Source organism: Gymnoscopelus braueri, assembly GCF_963280865.1.
Source record: "Gymnoscopelus braueri genome assembly, chromosome: 3".
Classification (NCBI taxonomy): domain Eukaryota; kingdom Metazoa; phylum Chordata; class Actinopteri; order Myctophiformes; family Myctophidae; genus Gymnoscopelus; species Gymnoscopelus braueri.
The window spans coordinates 58,879,695-58,895,680 of NC_137612.1; positions in this window are offsets into that span (position 1 = coordinate 58,879,695).

The window sequence follows — 15,986 nt, forward strand, 5'->3', positions numbered from 1 at the left end:
GTAAAAGTATAGACAATTGGAAATACTCCAGTAAAGTAAAAGTACCTCAAAATTGTACTTAAGTACAGTACTTGAGTAAATGTACTTAGTTACTTTACACCACTGCCTAGATGGTGTCCCCTCTTGCTGGTCGCAGAAGACATTCCGTGCAGTAAATCTCAATTACCTTAGTAAACATTGTCATAAATACTTAATGCTTTCAGTCGCTAATTTAAAGGTAGAGTAAGTGATTTTCTTTGTTAAAATAAGTGTTAAATAGCTCTATATTGTGATAGTATTTGTGTATATTGTGACATTGCTATAGAGCGTTTGCTCAGTAACGGGAGTCTCCGTATGTTTCCAGCTCTTTGGTAAACAAAACTCATTTTTAGGTCGGGACAGTGATGTGTTCTACCGTGGTACGCTGTATACGCCGTATGGCCTGCAGATTTTTTTTGTCCCCACCGTATACATCCAAAAACGGTTCGAAACGGCGTATCTGATACGTTGATACGCATCTGATACGCTGCACCCAGGAGTGGCTGGGATGGGGGGCAGCAATACAAACAGCAAGAATGTGGTCTGACCGTCTGACTAGTCTAACTCTGAGGTGAAGCCTTATCATGTGCGTGGCTATTGTTCTTGAGGTGATAATTAATGGCTACTGGCGAAGGAATTCACACATTTCAACGACCTACCATTCACTTCATTGAACGTAGGTCACTGAATTAAGTACTTCATTAGTATTCAAATTGCGTGTCATAGCACAGCAAAATCTTGAATCTTCAATACAGTTTGTGTCTTCAATGACAAGTTAATACTATTTTGTAATAGATACAGGAATGCTCGCTGTTAACACTGCTATTATATCTGATAAGCCTAACCAGCATTTATTTATAACAATCCTTGCACTTCTATGGTAATAATAAAATGCATCCAAGGCTAAAAGCAGCTCCGAAGTGGTTGAGTTACAGGGTGATTAACATTAGAAACAGTAGAAAATCAGTATAAAGCCTATTGTAAGTGTACTCAGTGTTACTGTGAAACTGGGCCTGAGTGGGCCTGGCCGAGTTTGTGCAGGGCAGAAACGCGCGCGGAGCGCACGCATTTTTTTTACATTAATTAATTATACGCGCGTGCGTGCCGTGCGTGTGGGAGGAACTAGGGGGGGAATTGTTATAGTATACCCTCCAAAAAAATCTAGAACACACCACTGGGTCGGGATACCAATTTTATCCAATCAGGAGAGAGAACGCACAGGATACAGGTTAACGAGTGAAATTGAAAGTGATGACACAAAGAAATGAGCAGACAAAATTGGAAGCGTGGCACTAACGTTTAAGCTAAAAACTTTCTCCTGATTGGCTGAACATTTGCCACCCACCTGCAAATGTATGTTCTGTTTATTAAAGAGCTGTAGAGACAGGGAGACCCCTGTTACTGAAAAACACTACAGCAATGATTACTATCACAATATAGTTCTTTAACCTTTTAACAAAAAACATTTTGTTATCACCACAAAATATCACTCACCCTACCTTCTTATTTCAATTATCATATGTTTTACTATTATATTTTTTTTATGGTCCCATTAATTTTAAAATTGATGATAAAGTAGGGTGGAATGCTTCTAGGGCTTCTACTGGCTCTACTGAGTGAATACCCGCCCTCGCTGCCCTTCCAGCCAATAGCATTCGTTTCCGGTTGCTTTTCGGGACCAGAAGATGCAAGATGGTGCATTTAAATTCGCTGGACAAAGTGGCTTCAAAACAGGTCTTTAGAAACCATGGGTTACATAACGGCCCCCGTCGTCCATTTTTCCCCCCCTTCTTTTTCTTTTACAGTCTAGTATCTTATTTTGTAGTATTGTTCCTATTGTTTCCTGTCTGCTTAGTTATCCGTACCTGTCTTGTCTAACCATGCAGTCCTGTGATTCCCAGTGTTTTCACCTGTGTCCTCATAGTCCCCTAGCCTATCGCAGTGTTGATTGTCTGTTGAGTTTACCTGTGTCTAGTTAGTCCTTGTCTATATGTATGCCCCTGTGTGTTCAATCCTTTGACAGTTCGTCGTCGTATTTGATGTGGTTAGTTCTTGTCCCATGTGTTTTCCAAGTCATTGATAATTTCTAGTGTATTCCTAAGTCCATGATTCCTTGTGATTTCCCAGTGTGGGTTTTTTGAGAATAAAACCTCTTGCATATTCACTATCCTGCCTGTGCTGATCGTTTTGCACCTGAGTCCTACACCTTCCGAACCACGCCTTGACACTACATGGCAGGCCGAAATGGCTGCTAAATATACATTAACAGTAGAGAAAGCTCTGCTCTGCGCTACCACATTTTCACAACTTTTATTTATCTACATTGCAAAAGTAACATTTTGTTGCCCACCTGATGGAGCTGTTTTTTCCTTATCACCCACAAAGTACCAGACATGTTTCATAAAGGCGACAAAGAAAATTCAGACTCGAACACAGGCAGCCATTGGATCTAGTGAAATATCTTGTATTAACAGACAGAGAGATATGGAAGGTTACAGTGTCACAGGTGTTAACGCATCATCGGTCGTCGTCTCTCTTATGAAACAGCCATACAAAAATGTCCATTGGTTGTTTTCAATGTCACAAAGAGAACTGTACTGCGGGCCAGCAAGTCTGCAGTCACCCATCCCACATTTGCATACGTACATGGTAAAGTTGAGCAGGGTCTCCATTAAGGAGAGCTTGTCTTCCATAACCACGCTAGAAAAATATAACACAGTGAGAAAAAGGGCAGCCAAGAAGTGTCTCTCTTAACATTCCATATTGACATAACTTGAGGATAGTCACAGATAGCCACAGAAAGCCTGTAGCCAGCTGCTTTGACCTTGCAAGAGACAGGAGAATGGGAGAATAGAGTACATTTAACATGACTGGATTAGGCCAATATAACATCATTATATTAATTTGACATTTAAAGCAGGTTTAGGACACTATACAAATTATGATCAATCAAGATTAACTCTATCACCACCTATAATTTCTCCCTGCCCACCCTAGTCACTCATCCCATGGCCTAGGGGGCCGTAGGGGTGTCATGGTGGATGCTTGGGCAGTCAGGGATCTCCAGCGCTCTCGATCTTCTGCTGTGCGTAGCAGGGTTTGGAAGCTTTAGCCAGTCCATTCCTTGATGTTGTCCATCCAGGACTTTCTCTGCCTGCCTCTTCTCCACTTTCCCTCTACTGTCCCTTGTAGGATGGTCTTTGACAGGGAGGTATAACTCATGACATGACCATACCAGGCCAGTTTATGACGTTTTACTGTTGAGAGTAGAGGCTCCTGTTCTCCAGCATGGGTGGTAACTAGCTGTCTAACGTAATATTTTTGTCCGGTGTTCTTTATATGATATTTGTAGCATCCTTCTCTAGCACTTGTTTTCGAAGGACTGTATCCTGCGCTCAGTGTCCGCTGTGAGTGTCCAGCTCTCACAGCCATAGGAGAGTACAAGTGACTTTTAAAGTCTGACCTTCACTGGAAGTTGATGGTGTAACCTTTCCCTACTCTGGCAAGTCTTGTCATGGCTCATGGCTGATGTTGCTATGCCGATTCTTGTTTTTATTGTCTCCGCCAGGCCGAAAGGCATGGCGAGAGAGTATGTTTTGCCCCCTGTCCGTCCGTCCGTCCTTCCGTCTGTCCGTGTGTGTGTGTGTGTGTGTCCTGTCCGTGTGTTACCAGCTAATCTCCGGCACCGTTGACCCGGTCGCTGCGAAACTGTGCACACCCACTCCCTGGATGCCAATTCAGAACCTCTGCCCCACATTTTTCACATGGGCCTGTCATAGCGCCACCAGGAGGCCGATTTGTGCAAAACCAATTTTTTCCCATTACTCCTACAGTTTTTAACCAAACCTCATGTAAATCGGTACACAGTATCTCTATAGTCATGTGATCAACACGGATCTGTCCGATTTTCCAGATTCCATCCTGATTGGCTAAGATTGGCTCCCCAAGTTTGCAGGATTGGTCCGTTTTGAACAAAATGCCTCAAATCATGAACGCAGCTTGCGATTTCCGTGACATTTCACATGCACATTCCCACTAGGCCGAAGAAGAAATGCCACTTGAAATGTTTTAAATCAGCCTCATGGTGGTGCTATAACAGGCCGATTTGCGTTTTTAACTATAACTGCACCGATCTGCGTGAAACTTTGCACGCACACTCCTTAGAGGCCAAGGAAAAACATCTGCCCTGCATTTTTCACATTTGCCTTTTGTAACGCCACCAGGAGGCCGACTTGTGTAAAAAAATATATTATATTTCCAAATTTCACGCAAATCGGTACACATGATCTCTATAGGCGGAGACCTGTGCTCCGAGGAGCACTTTTTCTAGTCTAATTTTTTTTCATTCAAATGAAATGTGATTGAACTTGCACTAATAATGACTTAATTTTTTACTATTTAAAATATAGTATTTCTTAATTATTAATAATTATAGCTTGTAGATTGGCTATTTTCACCATTTTCAATAGATTTTAAATAATAATAAAAAAAAAGTACATGGATATTGTTTGCAAAAGGATTAATTATTTCTTGTATGTCAATCGTTGATTGTGTTATTCCTACTTTGCTGTTATCTTCCTTCTCTCTGTGGTGCAGATTTAACTGTGCTTAATCAGGTCACATGATCACTTCACAGCATTTATAATGAATGGCCTCTCGTCATGTAAACAATAGATAGATCTCTGACTCCTCCCATTGAAGGAATTGCAGACTGAAATATATAAAATGACAGGGAGACACCAGAGTCATGTCAGTGAGCTGGTCCTTGTTGATGCAACTTAGCCTGTCTTTATACTTCCTCTGTCTCAAGACCTCCATCAGGATTTCAACATTGAAGCAGGTAAGATACTGAGACCTCTTGTTTTTTAGTGACATGTAGGAAAGTGTGACCTAACCTTTGACTCTTCCTATGAAATCCATGTCTATAATGCCTTAAACAGTAACAGTATCTATCTATCTATCTATCTATCTATCTATCTATCTATCTATCTATCTATCTATCTATCTATCTATCTATCTATCTATCTGGTCACTTACAGACTTGTTTCTTTTGGCCAGGATAATAGTGTATTATAATTGTCATAGCTGTAATCCATTATAATAATTTCAAAATGCATTATATTCATTGTTATAATGCCTTTTAGTGTGATTATATGTCACTATAATGGTCATTGGGTGTTTTAAGTAAAGTAAAGAAACATTAAATATAATATTATGCACCAAAGGTTTCTGCCTGCAGCTTCAGGATTTACTTCACTTAAAGCACACATTGACTACATAGTGACTTGTAATCACACTATAATTAAAGTGTAATATTTTTTAACATAATTATAATGTATTGACTATGACAATTATAATACATCCTTACCAAAAATGTCCGGGATCATATATCAATTATGTCATATATGACATTACTTAGTGCTAATATGTATTAGTGTTTTAAGCAGATTATAAAGCGTTATAAGAGTGTTCTTATACAGTTACTGCAGTTTTTGCATTTGTATTTCTTTACTGCACTGCTGCTCCCCATGTAAACTTGTATTATTTTGTATTGTTCTTATTGAACTTTTAATCTATGCTATTTTAAGTACCTCATCCATTAAGGAAAGGTTTCCAAATAAGCCTGCTGGCTTCTTCCTTTTCTTGCACAATAACTTGTTTTATTTGTTTCTATTTTGTATTACAATGTGCTAGTAAACTAAACTAAACTAAACTATATCCACTGATAGGTTCTCGCTCGTCATAGAACAACCAAAACCATCAGGAGGATTGTCTCATCATCAGGTCTCCTTTTCTTGTGAGGTGAGTGATCTGTTTTTAAGTTTTCAAATAATTGTTGTGGAGTACAATATTTGCCTCTGAGATGTACTGGGGTAGAAGTAAAAGTATTGAAAATGTTAAATACTCCATTAAAGTAAATAATACCTAAGAATTGTACTTAGCTACAGTACTTGAATAAATGTACTTAGTTACTTTACACCACTGTGTTTACCTTTGGATTAAAATCATCTTGCCAATTCTGACATTATTCAGGTTGAAACCAATAATCTATCATCAGTCTATCATCAGTCTTATGACACATATTATAGACACAAATGAATGTGATGATTCAATCAGTTAACAATGGCTCCATCCTCAAATTATCCAATCATCAATCAGTTTACAATGACATCCTCGTCCATGACAATGACAGGGACACAACTCGTGGTCAAAGGATCCAATCATTTGTTTGATTGGCTTTGTTGAGGCTGGCCAATGCTATCAGGAACACTTCTCTACCCGTGTGTCTCCTCCCAGCTGGTCTCTGTATATAAGCAGGACATAAAACACATGTTATGTCAGTATATACAGTAGTAACCGCTCCCAGCTGACACTGTGTGACTGACTGCAACTGTAAGACATTCAACAATTATATTTAAATTGCATTCCATTCAAACAGATTGGTATTTCTACAAACGAGGATTCATCAGGACTTGTGACAGGTAAGGACTGTAGACACTGTCACATTGAACTGAACTGAATTGAATTGAATTGCAGTGACAGAAGAAGTACTCACATGTTTTACTTAAGTAAAAGTATCAATACCCAATTGTAGAAAAAGTTTGATATTCAAAATGTACAAAATGAGTAAAGGTATAAAAGTATACCTTAAAGTACCAAAAGTGAAAGTACTCATTATGCCGAAAGTCCCATTTCACAAGTTTTCAAATGTAGAAAAATCCTTTGACAATGGCAGATGTACAAGCTCACAATGTGTTGCAAAGTGACATGTTGTGAGCTTGTAGATTTGCTATTTTCTAATTTACAACATATAGGCTACAGTAGTATATAGGTTTGTAATAATATTCAAAATCTACAAAGTAATTATTAACTCATGTTTTCAAATAATTATAGTGGAGTAAAAGTACAATATTTGCCTCTGAGATGTAGTGGAGTAGAAGTATAAAGTATTGAAACTAAATTGTGCACCTTTTTTTGTGATATGGTGAAATTATCACACATTTGGGTGTTTTTAGCAATATTCATAGTACAGAGGAAGCTTTGACACACACACACACACACACACACACACACACACACACACACACACACACACACACACACACACACACACACACACACACACACATGTTGCTCTGGATGAGTGTCTGCTAAATGCCTAAATGAAATATGAAGTGAATGTGATGTTTTGGACTCTCATGTTTACTGAATAATGATGTAGAAATGTATTATTGTGCATTTGGAGGGTTCTCTGGAGGAAGAGAAGAAGCTCCACATGGACCTGGAGAGAGTCAACAGAAAGCTGGAGCAGGATCTGAAAGGATCCCAGGAATCCATCATGGATCTGGAGAAAGACAAGCAGCAGTCTGACCAGAAGATCAGAGAGCAGCAGGTATTTTTATTTTCCATGTCATTAATAAAAAGTAAGAGTAAATTATGATTTTAATATGTTTATCTACTTCACTGGTTCCTAACGTTGGGTCTGGGGACCACCAGGGTTACAAATTAACCCTTACAGCTCTGTAACTCTGAGAGTGTACAAAGGGAACCAAATGGACCCTTAAGGGTCCATTTGGTTCCATTTGTACACTCTGAGAGTTAAATTGACACTGAGCATTTTACAGTGTAGATTGGGGTCCCAGAGGTTTAAATAAATAATATCAAATGGGGGTCCATGGTCTAATGTATATCCAACTGGGGGTCCTTGAAATGCACAACGTTGAGAATCACTGAGTAAGAGTAATAAATGAGAGTAAATGATGATTATCACACGTTAACCTATACTATCATTGATTTAAAGGTTCGTATTAAAGAACTGGAGGAAAAACCTGCTAAACCAGATGAAGAAAATACTGCCAACGCAAACCAAGAACCTGATAAACCTTCCCTAACCCTAACGCAAATCCTAGCTGTACTAGCCGTAATCCTAGCCATAATCCTAGCCATAATCCTAGCCCAGTCACACAGTCATAGAACAGCTGTGTCTCAGCTGGAGAAGACACACGGTCAGAAGATGAAGAGGCTGGAGAAGGCGCTGAGCGATGCTGAGCTGAGGATGATCCAACAACATGCAGTGGATATGAATCTGGACCCTGATACAGCACATCCCTACCTCATCCTGTCTGAGGATGGAAAACAAGTAAGTGTTGGACATATAAAGAAGAATATATCTCCCAGCCAATAAAGAGAGATTCTCTCCATGTGTCAGTGTCTTAGGAAAACAAAGCTTCTCCTCCGGAAGGTTTTACTATGAGGTTCAGGTTAAAGGAAAGAATGACTGGAGTTTAGGAGTGGCCAGAGAGTCCATCAACAGGAAGAGATACAGTACATCACACCAAACCCCAACAATGGTTACTGGACTATAGTGTTGAGGAATATAAATTAGTATAAGGCCACAGCTGACCCTCTTGTCCTCCTCCCTGTAAGAGAGGAGGTCCAGAAAGTGGGAGTGTTTGTGAATTATGAGGAGGGTCTGGTCTCCTTTTATGATGTGGAGGCCAGAGTTCATCTCTACTCTTTCACTGGCTGCACCTTCACTGAGAAACTATGGCCCCCATTCACGGCCCAAATTGCTATTCACACTAATATCTGATTTAGGACTAGGCAAGAGGCGTTTCCCCGCAAACATTGCTATTCTGTGGCACCCCCTTACCCGCCAAACACCTGAGCTACCCCTTACATTATGCATAGGTGTGGTTTGGGTGTTACAATGATAAAACCAATCACCGTGCCAGAAGCCATTGCCTTTAAGAGAAGACTGCGCTAGCCGTCATCCCCGATCCAATATATGCTCTCCTATCTCCCTGTCTGCACTGTTGCCTGGTCTGATTATTATAAGCCACATTGGGCTTGTTTTCCTGCTGGGTCCAATTGGTCACGTATTTGTCGGGCTTCGGCTTGGGCTAGGCAACAAAATACAACTTATTTTATTTTATTTTATCCAAATACATTTTTATATTAATTTGTAGCCTATTGTGTTCACAATAAGCAACTTGTCATATTAGTCAGATCCGGAATAGTATATGAAAGCCATTTAAAATATTTATACTACTTGGTACACACCGGCTGCTCCCAAATAATTAATTACATCATGTTGCGACAACGCTCCTACAGGCAGCCATGGACCTCCAGCTGGTCGATCACAGGGCCGGGCGGTGGTACACAGACATACAGTAGCACATGGGTATAATAAATTGGACAGTTTTAGGAAAGGTCTATATGTACTCACGTTGGCTGTTATTGTTCTATTTCCACCATTCTAATGGATTTCAGGGGTGTGTAAACATCTCTGAAGTAGCTCCATAGTTTCCTCTGAAGTGACGCAGTTAACTTACATCCATATTGTCCCCGTTCTCTTTCATCATCCACCTTTGTTCAATAATCCCGAACAGAGCTACACTTTAAGTTTATATCAATCATAGCCTCTCAAACCCAGATACACTGCCGCGATGCGTAATGTGCGTCGCCTACCTACCCAAAATAACAGACATACAAGCTATCAACGCGCTGCGTCATGTCGTGTCGACAGCTTACAGATCTGTTATTTTGGGCAGCATAAACAATGAGGCGCGATCGAGCAGCGCGTGAGGACTGGAGTAGCCTATACAACACTAAAACCAAATAAGCTCTAACATTACATTACGTGGTCAACAACATAGACTAGACATGTAACTTGCTTGGAGCTTTTAATGCAGTGGTTCTCAACCTGTGGGTCGAGACCCCCACAACAGAGCTCACAACGCCAGGCATTGTGAGCTTGTAGATATGCTATTTTCACAATATTTATCTGTGTATCAAATATGGTTATTTTGGGGGGTCGATGGCCTGAAAAGATTGAGAACCCCTGCTTTAATGCAGTAAACATGAACGTAGCGTTTACGTGGGGAATATAATAATACTGTAATATATATAATATATAATATAATATTCACCCGCAGCTGGGTTTTACTATTCTTACACAGCTGCTCCCAAATAATTAATCACCAGCGCATGCAGCGCAAAAGTAGGTCAAATCAATCAGCTGTCTTGTCAGTTGTCAGAGCCCCCTTTAAAGTTTAAACCATAACATGACATATAGAATGGATCTTCAGACAAACTATTGAGATTGAAAAGCTTTCTTCATGTCTTCCTCACCTCAAAGTAAACGTTGGATTATTTCTTCAAATGACCAGAGCACAGGCACGGGCAGTATGAGGTAACATTGGATGTGATTTCTCCATCGCAACTCTTTCCCATCAAACAAAGTAATCCAAACTATTTTGTACTGCTTATTTTGCTTGTTAAAAGCATGACTTTATTAAGACATGACAGCAATATGGAAAAAATTAAAATATCTCAATTAAAAATATATTTCATAGAATAACCGAATATCATTTTTAAAATGGTTATAGGGGCAGTGTATATATTTATATAGCCCTATTTGCTCCAAGCTGTTTTTTTTATAAAATATAGACTGTTGGAATAGGGTAGAATGACTCCTGTTCTTAACGAATTACCAAGATTTAATGAGAAAAAAGGCTTCTTTAGAAAAATGACCGACGGGCTGGGCTGGGCCTAATTTGTCAATTATTAGTCGAGCCAGGCTGAAATATTTAGGGGATATGAAAGCTCTAGTTTGTGGCCTTATAGTTGCTTCTTTTTGTTGTTGCCAAGGCTGGCAACACGGCTCATGGTCCAACATGCGCTCTGGCCATTTAACATGGGGCCGATGTTTCGTTTCTAAGTCTAAGATTACCTTTCAGTAAAACCACATTTGATAGACATAAATATCACCTACATATTACTGATTAGAGAGAATTTTATATTTTTGTAATCAGTTAATTATTTCCTGCATAATCAATGAATAAAACTGACGTGTAAAGTGGAGTATTGCATTGCAGATGCACAAATTGTGTTATTTAAATAGACTATCATCTTATATAAATACAATTGACACAAGGAATTGACACCCTTCCTTCTGCTGATTATAGTAAAATTAGAATCACAGAGATTTGTTGACAATAATAGCCTAGTAGAGAGAGGTGCGCACTTGCGTCCTGTCTCCACAAAGCCATTGCAGTGTCTGTGTGCACTTGGCGGGTGCTTTTAGAACCCACTGTCCCCCCTCCCAAAGCCGTACCCATGTGTGTGTGCAGAATAGCAATGTGGGGGATATAGCAACAACACGCCCACAGGCATGCCTCCACGCGCAAATAACGGTGTCGACATAATGGGTGACGGGTAGAGCAGGTGCTAGAATAACATTTTGGGACAGGGCAGCTCCATTATCCGTATTTAACAGGTTTAGGGTAGGGTTTAGGCTGGAGGAGCTGCCGCTGAATAGCGCGGTATATCCATTCTTCAGTCCCTGTACTAATAACGGTGGTACAAACTCTGCTCCTCTGATCATCTCAGAATCAGAATCAGAATCAGTTTTATTGTCACATCACAGGTTTACAAGGTAAAGAAGTGGGTGAAATTCGTTTTTGTACATCGTTCCCATCGCAACGTTAATTTCCATAGAAAGAAGAGGGGGGGGGGGAGAAGAAGAGGGGTGGGGGGCAAGTGGGAAGGAGATCAAAACAAGAGAGCAACAGAAGGCCAGACAAGTTATCTACATATTTACAAAGTACCTGAGATAATAAAAAACTAAGGTGCCTGAGCATAGCAGCAATGTATGTATACTGTGCATGTTATACTTATACTGTGCATGATATACATATGGACGTTAAGGTGCTTAGAGAAAAAAAAGCACAATAAAAAAGACAAAAAAGTCAGTGCGTTATACATGGGATTAAGGTGCAAAAGGTCAGTGCGTGTCCACCTAGGGTGGACTGACCCTAGTATAAGCCGCAAGTAGCTCCATGAGGGAGTGCAGCAAAAAGTCATTTGTACCTGGTGTAGTCCACAGGTGTGTCCGAGGGGGAGCTAAGTCCAAGTCATTGTCCCTGGTATAATCCACAGGTGTGTTCAGGAAGAGCCAGAAAGGTTTTGCACCGCCTGCTGAGCAAGGCTTATGCCTCATTCAGCATCCTGACAGCAGCCGGATTAAAACTACACCAGTACCTGGTGGTGGAACTCTTGATACTGCGGTAGAGCCCCTTGCCCGGTCGCGGTCGTTGTAGGGGTTTGAACAGTCTGTGACTTGGGTGGTGCTTGTCCTTGATGATGCGCTTGGCTTTGACCACGCACCGCTTTTTGTACAGTTCCTGGAGCGCTGGGAGCTCGATTCCCATTATCCGCTCTGCCGATCGCACTACTCGCTGTAGGCTGATCTTTTCTCGGGCAGTGCAGTTCCCGTACCAGGCCGTGACACAGCCTGTTAGGATGCCTTCAACCGAACTGTTGTAATACAGCCTGAGGATGCGACGTCCTACTCCGAGCTTCTTCAGGCGGCGGAGCCAGTACAGTCGCTGCTGAGCCTTTTTCCTCACGTGTGTGGTGTGCGTCTCCCATTTGAGGTCCTCCTCGATGTGTACTCCGAGGAACTTGAACTCGCTGACCCTTTCCACTGCAGCACCGTCGATGAGGATGGGCGCATGGTCTCTCCGCGGCCTCCTGAAGTCCACGATCAGTTCTTTGGTCTTGTCGACGTTAAGAGAGAGGTTGTTCTCCCTGCACCAGCGTGCCAGTGAGTTGATCTCCTCTCTATAGTCAGACTCGTCGTTGTTGACGATTCGGCCTATCACTGTCGTGTCGTCCGCGTACTTTATGATGGTGTTGGAGACATGTGTGGCTGTGCAGTCATACGTGTACAGGGAGTAGAGGAGAGGGCTCAGCACGCATCCCTGGGGTGCTCCGGTGTTGAGGGTCAGGGGGTCGGATGTGATGCTGCCCATTCTCACCACCTGATGTCGGTTGGACAAGAAGTCCTGTATCCAGTCGCACATGCTTGGGTGTAGCCCTAGGTCTCTGAGCTTTTTGTCAAGTATTGCTGGGACAATGGTGTTGAATGCTGAGCTGTAGTCCACGAACAGCATACGTACATATTTGTCCTTCAGCAGCTTGTTGTCCATGTGCGAGAGGACGGTGTGGAGAGCCATGGCAATAGCGTCGTCGGTGGATCTGTTTTTGCGGTATGCATACTGCCACGGATCCAGCGAGGCAGGTAGCGTGGAGCTGATGTATTCCCTCACCAGTTTCTCGAAGCACTTGCTGACGATCGGGGTGAGAGCGACAGGTCTCCAGTCGTTCAGGCATGTCACTTTGGCCTTTTTGGGAATGGGCACAATGGTTGACATTTTGAACCCTGCAGGGACCACAGCCTGGGAGAGGGAGAGGTTAAAGATGTCAGCGAAGACACCCGCCAGCTGGTCTGCACATGCCTTAAGGACCCGGCCTGGAATCCCATCAGGTCCGGCTGCCTTGTGGATGTTGACCCGTGCGAAGGCTGTACGCACTTCTCTCTCCGAGATGGTTAGAGGGTTCTCCTCTGCTGGTGCTGCTGATGGCCCCGCTTGGCTGCCGCGGTTGGGGCTGATCTCAAACCGGCCGTAGAAAGTGTTCAGTTCGTTGGGGAGGGAGGCAGGCGGGTTCACCTCGCTTCTGGTTCTTGTTTTGCAGTCTGTCAAGGTGTGTACCGCCTGCCATGTGCTCCTGATGTCGCCATTGCTGAGTTTGTCTTGCATCTTTTTTGTGTAGGCCTTTTTCGCCTTCCTGATGGCGCTGTTTAGGGCCGCGCGCGTCGTGTTGCGCGTTTCCATGTCGCCAGATTTGAAACCAGCATCCCGTTCATGCAGATGTGCACGTACTCCGCTTTCCATCCATGGTTTCTGATTGGGATAGATCCGAACTGTCTTTTTTGGGACTATGTCATCTATGCACTTACTGATAAAGCCAGTGACTGAGTCTGAGAGTTCGTTGATGTTATTCCCAGTGGCGTTCTTAAACATCCCCCAGTCAGTCTGGTAGAAGCAGGATTGTAGCATAGCGTCTGTGTCCTCAGACCAGATTCGGATTTCCTTCTCAATGACCGGCTCCCTTTTTAGCCTCTGTTTGTAGGCAGGTAGCAGCTGGATGGCGTAGTGGTCAGAGCTTCCTAGCGGTGGGCGGCGGAGAGCTTTGTATCCATCCTTGAAGGGCGTGTAGCAGTGGTCAAGAATATTGTCACCACGGGTGCTGCAGGCGACATGCTGGTGGAATTTGGGAAAGACCTTTTTTAAGTCTGTCCGGTTGAAGTCGCCTAGGCAGATGACTGCGCAGTCCGGGTGGCGATTTTCTTGTGCACTGATCGCCTGGTGTAATTCCCTCATAGCTGTGTCCTTATTAGCTCCAGGATGAATGTAAACAACGGCTACAATCACAATGCTGAAGTCGCGTGGTAGGTAGAAAGGACGGCAGGCTATGATTAAAAGTTCAAGGTCTGGTGAGCAGTGACTATCTAGGATTTTAACATCTTTGCACCAGTTGTTGTTGATCAAGGCACAAACTCCCCCCCCACGTTGCTTACCGCTTAGTACAGTGTCTCTGTCTTTTCTATACACGGTGAAACCAGGGGGAGTGATGGAAGAATAAGATGCTAACTCCGTTAGCCACGTCTCTGTTAGCACAACAATACAAGTGCTCCTCGTCTCTGCGTTGTATTTAACGCGCGCCAGTAAGTCGTCCATAGTGGTCACTGTTCTTGATTCACACAGAGATCTAACGTTCGCCTGCAGGATTGAAGGCAGTGCAGGTTTATATCCACGTTTTGTTGTTCTTACGAGGAGACCCGCTCTTTTCCCTCGTCGACCTGGGCGCCTTCTTCGCCGTTTCCGTGCTAGTGTCCCGGCCGGGACAAAGGGAAGCCCTCCCCCCATCCAACCGAGTGGAGGATTTTCCGCAAAAAAGTCCGGAATTCTGTGTGTAATCGCTGTGCTGATGTCCATAAGTGCTTGTCTGTCATAACTGCTCAGACACCCGACGGTGTAGGAAAAAAAGAGAAGGCAAAAAAATACTAAAAAGATGGAAAAACGTTGCGACGCTACGGAGCGATGACGAAAGCAGCCGTTCTCCATGGCGCTCCCTATGCATCTTCTCTCCTGTTAGTATGGTCTACATTTGATACAAAAATATGTTTTAATTATTTTAACCTTTTTTTTAATGATTGGATCATATCAGGAAAATCATACACATATTGTGTATACATACATATATACACTGGCTTCCCAACATGCATACATACACATAATAAACTTCACACACAAAAAGAGGACAATAAATAAATAAACAAAAAACAGACAAACTATCACATCAATAAAAACACAACAAACAAACAGACAAAATTCACACAGGGAGAAGAGTAGGATATGAGACGCCTGTCCAATGACTCTTATTAAAGTTGTTAAATAGCCTTATAATCCTATACTGTATACAATGTGTTTCCCAATTCGGTAAAGAGCTGTGTGTGTGTGTGTGTGTGTGTGTGTGTGTGTGTGTGTGTGTGTGTGTGTGTGTGTGTGTGTGTGTGTGTGTGTGTGTGTGTGTGTGTGTGTGTGTGTGTGTGTGTGTGTGTGTGTGCGGCACGCGCGCGTGCGTCGGTTCCAATTGTACACTATGAGAGTTAAATTAACACTGAACATTTTACAGTTTAGATTAGAGTTGCAGAGGTTTAAATAAATCATATCAAATGGGGGTCCATGGTCTAATGTATATCCAACTGGGGGTCCTTGAAATGCACAACGTTGAGAATCACTGAGTAAGAGTAATAAGTAAGAGTAAATGATGATTATCACACGTTAACCTATAATATCATTGATTTAAAGGTTTGTATTAAAGAACTGGGAGAAGAACCTCAACCTGCTAAACCAGATGAAGACAAAACTGCCAACACAAACCAAGAACCTTACAAACATCCCCTGACCCGTATCCTAATCATCACTGTACTAGCCGTAGCCATCATAGCCATAATCCTAGCCCAAACAACCAGTCAAGAGATGAAGAAGAAGCTGAGTATTTCTGACCAGAAGATCAAAGAGCAGCAGGTATTTTTATTTTCCATAAAGTCATTA